The 8,991-nt window shown below is 40.3% G+C and overlaps 1 protein-coding gene across 1 annotated transcript in view; it reads left to right on the top strand.

Moving 5' to 3' along the window:
- The first annotated feature begins 8,814 nt into the window (after nucleotides 1-8,814).
- LOC102251264 (chromosome unknown open reading frame, human C11orf87) overlaps nucleotides 8,815-8,991 on the top strand; it is a 16,160-nt gene continuing 15,983 nt past the window's right edge. Inside the window, exon 1 of the mRNA XM_014549799.1 lies at nucleotides 8,815-8,959. The gene's annotated coding sequence lies outside the window, so the exon portion shown is untranslated. The remainder of the gene's footprint in view (nucleotides 8,960-8,991) is intronic.

Below are 8,991 nucleotides of genomic sequence, written 5' to 3'. Positions count from 1 at the left end.
TAAAAAAAAAAAAGACTTGGCTAATATGTCTGGCAGAACAGAGGGAACATACCTGAGAATGGACTTGAGAATACTAGCCCATAAATGAGGACTATAAGGACAGATCGAGTGAATTTTTGAAATGGGAACCTTCCATGGCATCAGCATAATGGACTGGGAAGGGCTTCTGTAGGTGATTCTATCATGCTCCTGGTATAGTTTCCTGAAGCTTGCAGAATAGTGACCTGTAGCAAATGAGACAGAATTGGTGTATAAATACCAGCTCCTTACTCCTCAGGTGGGAACTGAACACTCTTTCCCAGAGTTTTACCCCAGGATTAAGCAGCAAGAAGCTGTAAGAAATATTAGATTCTTAGGGAGTGAAGAAATAGTCACCAGTAGCAACTGAGCAAAGGGGAGGATGTAAACAGGCCAAGGACGAGATGCTTCATCCTGAGTCAACCCAAACATCTATCAGGTCCCAGCGGTGAGAAGCCATCTTGGAAAGAACCAGTCTAAGTAAAATTCTCCTGTCCTTTACCATTTTCCCCTCTTCTTTGCTCTGACTCCAAAGAGATAAGAAACTACCAATCTAGGGGTGGGTGGTAGGAGAAAAGGAGAAGAAATGCAACCCAGAGAAGAAGCCAAATATTACTTCTTTTCATTGCTCTGTGCTTTTAGTCTAAAGTAAGTCCACACTGTGAAGAAAGAGAAAAAAAATCTGATTAATCAGTTTTTTAATTCTTCTGTCTTAGGCTACATTCTAGTTACTAAATTGACACTGTGTTCTTATTTAAAAGGATGTAGGACTGTAAGCGATGCAAAAAGTCATGATACCCATCAATTTTTCATGCAGCGGCAGAAAAAATATTTCTGGACAGTATCTGAAGGTACGGTAAAACGAATGAAAAAACAACGAAGTGTCATTTATGTCTCATTGTTGCTTTGTCTTCCTCAGAAACACTATGGTTTACTTTCCATATCGTCTGTTACAATAATAAAAAGCATAGTTTATGGCAACTAGTGCAGAGAAAAGGTAACATGAAGTGTAGCGGAAATCTGAGCTGTCTCATATATTCCTTTCCTAGTCAGTCATACTTTGTGTTCGATAGCCCCCAGGCTGCTTTAAAGCCATATCCACATTGTTTCATGTGTTTTCTTTTTCAAGTATAAAGTGACAGATAGACAATGAAAAAAAGGACTGTGAGAGATAAAAGGTTGAAAACCACAGGTCTATTGGGCTTTCCTGAGTCTCAAAATAGATATAGTAACATTGGCTTAATAAGGAAGAGAGAAATAGAAGGAATGACAATGTGGAATAAGTCACTTAACATATCCATGTTCCATCAGAATCTCCCAAAGCATTGTGCCCATCAACAAATCTGTGACCCAAACCAAGGATTTCTCTCTTGCTGAGAACTTTTCTGTTATAGGAGACAAAATCCAAAGCTTACACTCAAATCAAGCAAGATCACTCCCCCACCTCTTTTTTTTTTTTTTCCATTAACCTTCATTTAACATGGAAGGTAAACATTTTGTTGACACTATTTACTGTCCTCTAAGTCCTCTTAATTGATCCCTGGGAACTAATGTTTTTTGAATTTGTTACAGATTGATTTATCAGAGAATTTTTGATACTCTCATTCCACATTAGAGCCTCTCTTTGTCAAATTCAACAAATCAGAGTAAATATAAATTGAAATCATTGTAAAATACGGGAAGGGCTCAAGATGCTCACCTCTGCCTTTGAACCATAGTTTCCCAACTATACAGAGACATGTAATGAAAAATTTGTTAGAGGCCTGAGGCATGAAATTTGTGCAAGAGTAGGCCTTCCTTCCCCCAGCTGCCGGCACCGGCTTCCCTCTGGCACCCGGGACCTGAATACTCCAGCCCTGGCTTTGTCCAGAAGGACTCTGGTCTAATTAGCATATTACCCTTTTATTATTATAGATATGTCTAGGCCAGTGGTTCTCAATTAGGAGTGGTTTTGCACCCACCCCCCTATGACATTTGGCAATGTCTAAAGATACTTTTGATTGACACAACTGGGAAGGGGTGCTACTGGCATCTAGTAGGTAGAGCTGGGATGCTGCTAAACATGTCTATGTTTCCTATTCCTGTATAGCATAGCAGCATTTATTGTCTTAAAATTCAGCATCAGAAATGATTCAGAGGAGTTGGGAGGGGTACTCCACCAGGTTCTCAACTTTGAGTCTCACAGGGCTGAAGCCAAGGTGTCACCCACGCTGGGCCCTTAGTATATGGAAACTCTGGGGAAGAATCTACTTCTGTCATTCAGATTGTTAGCAGAATTCAGTTTCTTGCAGTTATAAGACTGAAGTTCCCATTTCCTGGCTGGTTGTCAGATATTTTCAGCTCCTAAAGGGCACCCACTTTAGTTTGCTCATGTAACCCCTCAATCTTCTTTTTTGAAATTATGTTTTTATTGATTTCAGAGAGGAAGGGAGAGGGAGAGAGAGATAGAAACATCAATGATGAGAGAGAATCAGTGATCGCCTGCCTTCTGCATGGATTGAGTTCACAACCCGGGCCGGAATCGAACCGAGACCCCCTGGTTCATAGGTCATACTCAACCACTGAGACACACTGGCCAAGCTATCCCTCCATCTTCTAAGTCAACAGCAGTACTTTGAATTCCCCTTATGCTTTGAATCTTTGACTTCCTCTCTGCTACCAGCCTGGGAAAACTCTTCTTTTAAAGAGCTCACTTGATTGGATCAGGCCTACCTGAGCAATCTCCATACTTGAAGGTCAACTATTTGGGACTTTAATAACATTTACAAAAATCTCTTCACAGCAGTATCTAGATTATTTTTTTACTGAATAACTAGGGGGATTAATCTTGGGGGTCCATCTTTAGAATTCTGCTTATCACAACAGTCTAATGCACAACTCGTCCTCTCACAACAAAGAATTATCTGGCCCCTAATGCTAGTCTGCTGAGATTGAGAAACCCTGGTCTAGGCATATATTTTTGTTCATGGCGAAACTATTTTCAGTTTATCTTCCTCATAAAAGGCAGATTCACAACCTGCAATGCTTCAAAGAAGCATATGCTGGTAGGTTTCTGTTCATGATTCAGAACTCTCATTTTCCAAGACCTATTGGTAACAAAAATCTTATGAACTCTTTGACATGTGATGGTCCATCTATCTTTATGTGTCTACCTCTCTAGCTTCACATCCATCAATTCACTTACTTTATATTCTTTTGTTCTTTGACACAGTGGTATTTTCATTTCAAAATATCAAGAGATGGGAGAAATATTAGCATTCTTTGTCTTTGGTCAGATAATTAGAATGTCATTCGTATGTAACTGGAACACAAGTTCCTAATTTCAGAGACTTTTCCTTGGTCACTGATATAATGTTCACATAGTACAATTTGTGGTTCATGGTGAACATACAATGAATATTTGCTGAATGAATGAGTTTCCTACTCAAGGATAATGTAGCAAAAGGAATCTTGACTTTTTGCACTTCTGGGTCTGAGGCTTGATTGCAGAATGCTTTTCTTATGAGATATAAAGTGATGAAGCACTTCTATATCTTAGAAGTGCCCTGATGAGTATATAAAGCCTTCCTTAAAATGAGAGAATCCACCAGGTTTATTATTTCTATCCCTACCCTAGTAAGAAATCTCTTCTATGATACCTCTGATGGGTCTACTTTGTGTTTGAGTCTTCCAGATGATGTCCCAGGAGTTGGACACTTGGGAATAGAAATCTTTTTAAGTTTTTTGTTTTGTTTTGTTTTGTTTTTTGCCTAAATACTCCCTATAAGAATTTTGAAAAATCATGGACCCCTTTGCACATTTTGATTTGATGTCTAAAACTTTTTAATCATCAGTTAATGGTTGAAAAGAATGTGATTTCTGGCATATTCCATATCATATGTGTACATTCAATATATTGTGTCAAAACATAAGTTGATAGATTTAGTTCATTCAATTTGTATAATATGTCTTCCATACTATCCATCAGGCAAATGCAGTTCAAATTGTCAATCCAAATAGACAAGTCACACTTACTTTCTGTGGGGAAAAATAAAAAGCCTATTTTTCAATTTAAATACTTATATCCTGGTGGCAACTATCTCACTTCTAAATTCTAATTCTAAGATAAATTGGATACACATTGAGCGTAAAATGAGTCTATCACCTGGATGAAATAAGGCACGGCCCCATCAATATTTCTTACCATCTTTTTGCCTTGCTGTCACCTCCTCAGGACCTGGACATTCCTTTGTTTGTTTCTCCAAAGATTTTTACATGCTGAGTAATGATAGTAAGATTGAGGATTGGTGAACATAGGCTTTTCTTTTGTAAAGTCGGAGCAATGCAAGGAGAGGTGATGAAGGATACATTTTAACCTTAGATAAGACGCTTTTTAAAAAAGAGTACATATAGAGATTGAATATTTGGGAAATTATTCATTTGAAACTATACATAGCAATACATACCTTGGGGAAAAAATCTTAATGTATTCCTTGGATTTGAGTCTCCCACTGTGAAGATGGCTGGTCTAGATGATAACCTGCTACATGATTAGAAAACTTTTTTTTCAACAATGCAATAGTGAATTGAAATATATTTACTACATTATGTATGTTCCACTCTATTTCAGTTCCCCTTTGAGTACTTGCAGTACGATAAATTTATCCACTGATGATGCCCCAACTATTTGACAATATCATGGTGTATCCCCAACATCTTTCCATCTCCAGGATTAATATTCCCAGTTCCTTGAATCATTCATTATTTCTCATTGTTTTCAGTCCCTCATTCTGATAGTTATCCTGCCATAACGATACTCAAAATTATAAACATTTTCCTGAATTTTGATGTTCAACTCAGAATAATGTTTCTATTGCCAGGGATAAAATATTAATCTTACTAATTTTTTACAATGTAAAAAGCTACAATTCACTGAATGCTTACTATATGCTCAGTGTTTAAAATACTGTTATTCTTCTTCTCATTGCATAAATGAGAAAACTAAATTGAAAAAACAAACAAAACTAGATGACTTGAGCAAGATCAAGAGCTTCATTCAGTACCTTGTTTGTTAATTATTTGCTCGCTGGGCCAGTAGTTGATTTAACAGCAACATGACAACTTATGGAGCACACCTCTGTATGTATGCAGAGAGGGGTCCAGAGTAGCTGAGATACACAATTAGGCAAAATGTTAGGATCACCTGAACATCCTCTGGAAAAGTCCCATAAATCTAAGAGGAGCCTGGCATGTGTCATGCTGCACTGTGGTTAAGAAGGGCCTGCCTCAGTGGCTTCATGCAGTGAAGACATTTTCAAACTAGACACTGGGAGTGTGGAGCATCTGGTAGACCGCTACTGGGGGCAGAGGACCCCCTTGATGGGGCCTCTCATTCCCCCTCCTCTGCTGGACCCAAAGGGCTCTGCTTTTCTCTACTTTTATTTGTTTACACTTTTCCAATCAGAAGTAAATAGAGATAAAATCAAAATAGAGATAGAAATAATGATGTGTGTGTGTGTGTGTGTGTGTGTGTGCATGTGAGAGAAAGAGAGAGAAACCACTAGTCCTTAAAATAATACTAATTTTGGAAGCAGTTTGCTTGGGTTTGATTCCAGTAATATACGGTACTTCCTAGTAAGTGACTTGGGCTTGGTCTTTAGCTACTCTGAGCTTTGGTTTTCTCACCTGACATACAGCAGGTGCTCAAAGTTTTTTCTTGAGCAAATAAGTGAATAAATACATAATTTTGTATTTTCAGAAAATATAACCTTCAGGGGTATTTGAGGATTAATGCTAATATAGGGAGAGTTTAGTAAAGCCCAGGTATATATTAGGTATTTTGTAAATAATAAAAATAATAGCATTTATTGCTGATGTTATTTTTTATAACCCTCATCTGAGGATATGTTTTTTTTAAAAATAGATTCTAGAGAGAAAGGGAGGGAGGGAGGAGAGAGAGAGAGAGAGAGAGAACGAGATCAACGTGAGAGGGAAACATAGATTATCTCCTATATGTGCCCCAATTGGGGATCGAACCCTCAATCTAGGCATGTGTCCTGACTGGGACTCAAACCTGCAACCTTTTGATGTACTGGATGATACTCCAACCAACTGTGCCGCCACTCAGGGCTGTTGTTATTGATTCAATACGATTGTGGATTGATGTACCAGGTGCCCATGTGGCACTTTTCTCTAAGTTAGATAGAGATCGCTCACCGTATATTTGGAATGTACCTGAGTCCAGAGGGGCTTTCCCATCACAAGTCTGGGAATCTCAGAGGCTTCTTGGTTCTCAGCTCTTAGAACTGTGGCTTGAGAAGTCTGGTGGCAACCTGTTGTGTGGAAGAGGTCTTGCCACTGTGCCAGATGTGCCAGAATCATAAAGCAACTCAGTGGGATCAGTTCTTGCTGTCATTGCTATTTCTGGGGCTTAAATCACACTACCTAGTGACGTCCAAGTCTTTGTATTTAGCACATTTATTCTCTGGGTAAGAACAAATTATGAACCTGCAGCCTATTCTTTTTTAAAGAGAAAGGAAGAAAAGCATGTTGGGATTTAAGACCTGAAAATTGATGTCTTTAATCTGCCCAAGACCTTTCCAATTAAATATCATTATCTTCTGGATCATGTTCATCTGCTGTAGAATGGAAGTCCTCCAGGACCAGGCGTTATCTTTTCAGAGGTTGTGTAAAGTGACCCACTCACTTTTATCATTCCTGGTGTACATAACAGATGGTTATTGTTTCTGACAAAAGAAAAAGAAAAATGGCAGACTCATCACATGTCCTAAAAGCTTGGTCTGCAAAAGGAATCCCATTATGTACATATTGTAATCCCATTACCATGTACTATAAAGGTATGTATGTTCCTCCTGGGAAAACTCTGCAATGCATTTCTCCACGTCTAGAAAACAGACTAAGTGAGAGTTAAGTCTAATTATGTAAAGATTCTTTGCTTTACAAGACAGTTTTTCTAAAGTGTCTCTTTAAATAGCCAAATCCCTTTTTGGAGTATTCAGAATTGGATTTGCTTTGCAAAATGTTTAGACTCAACTTTTCAAGAGCAAAGAGAGTACACAGAAATGGAGCACACTGTATGTCAAGTGTCAACGGTGAGGTCAAACTTAGCGATCACAGTGAAAACAAGGCTCTCACCATCCCATCTCTGAGCCCATCAAAGTGAGAATGTCCAAATGTGGCAGGTGGCTTTTACAGGGCATTGGGTGCCCTCATTTCAGGCAGGAAAACTAAGCCAGCACCGGGGTCATTGTCCATCATTAACTGTGACTCTGGCAGCCAAGGGCATCAATTCGTGCTCTGAGCAATCATGCATTATTCAGCATGCACTGAATTATTCACTTAAATAGGGATACTTTTTTTTTAAAGATTGAAACAATTATGAAGAAAAAGCTGATGACTTTTATTAAAATAAATGGGAACAGAATTTTTGGAGAAATAATATATTTCTTTCTCCATATATAAGTCTTGGGCATGGAGAGGAAAAGGAGAAGCTGGAATAGGACTAAATAGGAACACAGGGTCAGAAGGAACTCCCTACCTGCAACAAACAACCGTTCCTCCCAATGTCAAACTCCCTTCCTTGCAAAAGCTCCTGCTGGCAAATACAAGTAGATAGGTGGGCATCAATCATTCCTGCTATCTCTCAATTCTGATGCATCGCAGGACAAAAACAACAATGTGTACTGCATCACTCAATGTAGCAAGGTAAGTATTGTGCAGGCACTGTGTTAGGCTTAAGGCTAAGAAGAACACCAGACCCAGAGGGAAGAATGAAATGCACACTTAATAAGACACCTAAGTGCCTTCTAAGACCCTACAATGTTTTTATGTGCTGTTCCAAGCTGGGTTCTCCAGTAGAAAAATGAGAATACTTCATTTTCAACTATTGGTTTAACACAATGTTAAACCAATAGTTGATTAGTCTTTGTCCATATTTAGGCAAGCTTATAGGACTCTTTCAGGAAATTCTGTCAGTTGTGCTGAAAGGCTATTGTTAATAGGACAGCAAAGGCATTGAGAACTTTAACAGCATCAGGGCCAGTGAGGGGGTACTTTGTAAGAAGCACAATACTCAGAATTTTCACAAGGCAGTTCATTTCCGCACTCCTCTGGGTGATATTTTCGTTTCCCTGCTGTGTAAGCCTTGTGCGTGCTGTATGTGCTAGCCAGTGTCTTCATTGTCCGAATATAAGTGTTTCATATACTAAGCAGGTCTTGGACCTGGAGATGAGTGTGTGAGGGAAGAGAGGAGGTACATGGGTCAGGAGGAGTGAAAGATAAGTTGGAGACTCCATGGAAAGGAAAGTGGTTCATTTGGATTATTTGATGTGAAATACATGTTCGAGTTTGTTTTTCAGGTTCCAGCCCTCTCTTCTCTCCCAAATGCACAGTTTCTGTTCAGAACCAGGCCAGCAGAAGCCAGACTGGGGAGAGGGGTTGTCCTCAACAGCTGAGGGAGAGAAATGTGACATGGCCCTGAGAAGAGATGATGTCTAGAGTATAAAAATGTGTTCTTGGGATCAAGTGGGAAGGGTTGAGGGTGAAGAATCAGGCAGCCAGAGAACTGAAGCTTCAACCCTTCCTAGGCACAGGACTGCGGAAGGTGAGTTGCTCACAGGGTGGGTAGGGGTGTGCCTGATAGCCCTTGGGCAGGGGAAAGGTGTGGAACTGGGAACATGTGTGGCAGAAGCTTGCTCTTCCAGGAAGAGATGTTGGGGTATGAGGGTTGGGTGGGGGCCTGAGGGGTGGCTTGGAGCCCTGGAGGTGGCTGCCTGACGTCACCGGCCTCTCTGGCAATAGGCTGCGAGCTCAGCTCCCCGAAGCGGCAGCAGTATCGGCGGCAGCGCGCCTCGGTCTCTGGCCCCTTCACTCCGTGCCTTCTGCAGCTGCCACTGCAGCCGCCCGGCGGGGCTCTCTCCCTACAGCCAGCTCGCAGCCCCAGGTAAGGGACTCGGTGCGGCTACAGGCTCGGGG

This window comes from Myotis brandtii, unplaced genomic scaffold, assembly GCF_000412655.1.
Source record: "Myotis brandtii unplaced genomic scaffold, ASM41265v1 scaffold571, whole genome shotgun sequence".
NCBI classification, from domain to species: Eukaryota; Metazoa; Chordata; class Mammalia; order Chiroptera; family Vespertilionidae; genus Myotis; species Myotis brandtii.
Note: the sequence above shows the minus strand (reverse complement) of the source record. Positions and strands in the feature narration are given on the sequence as shown.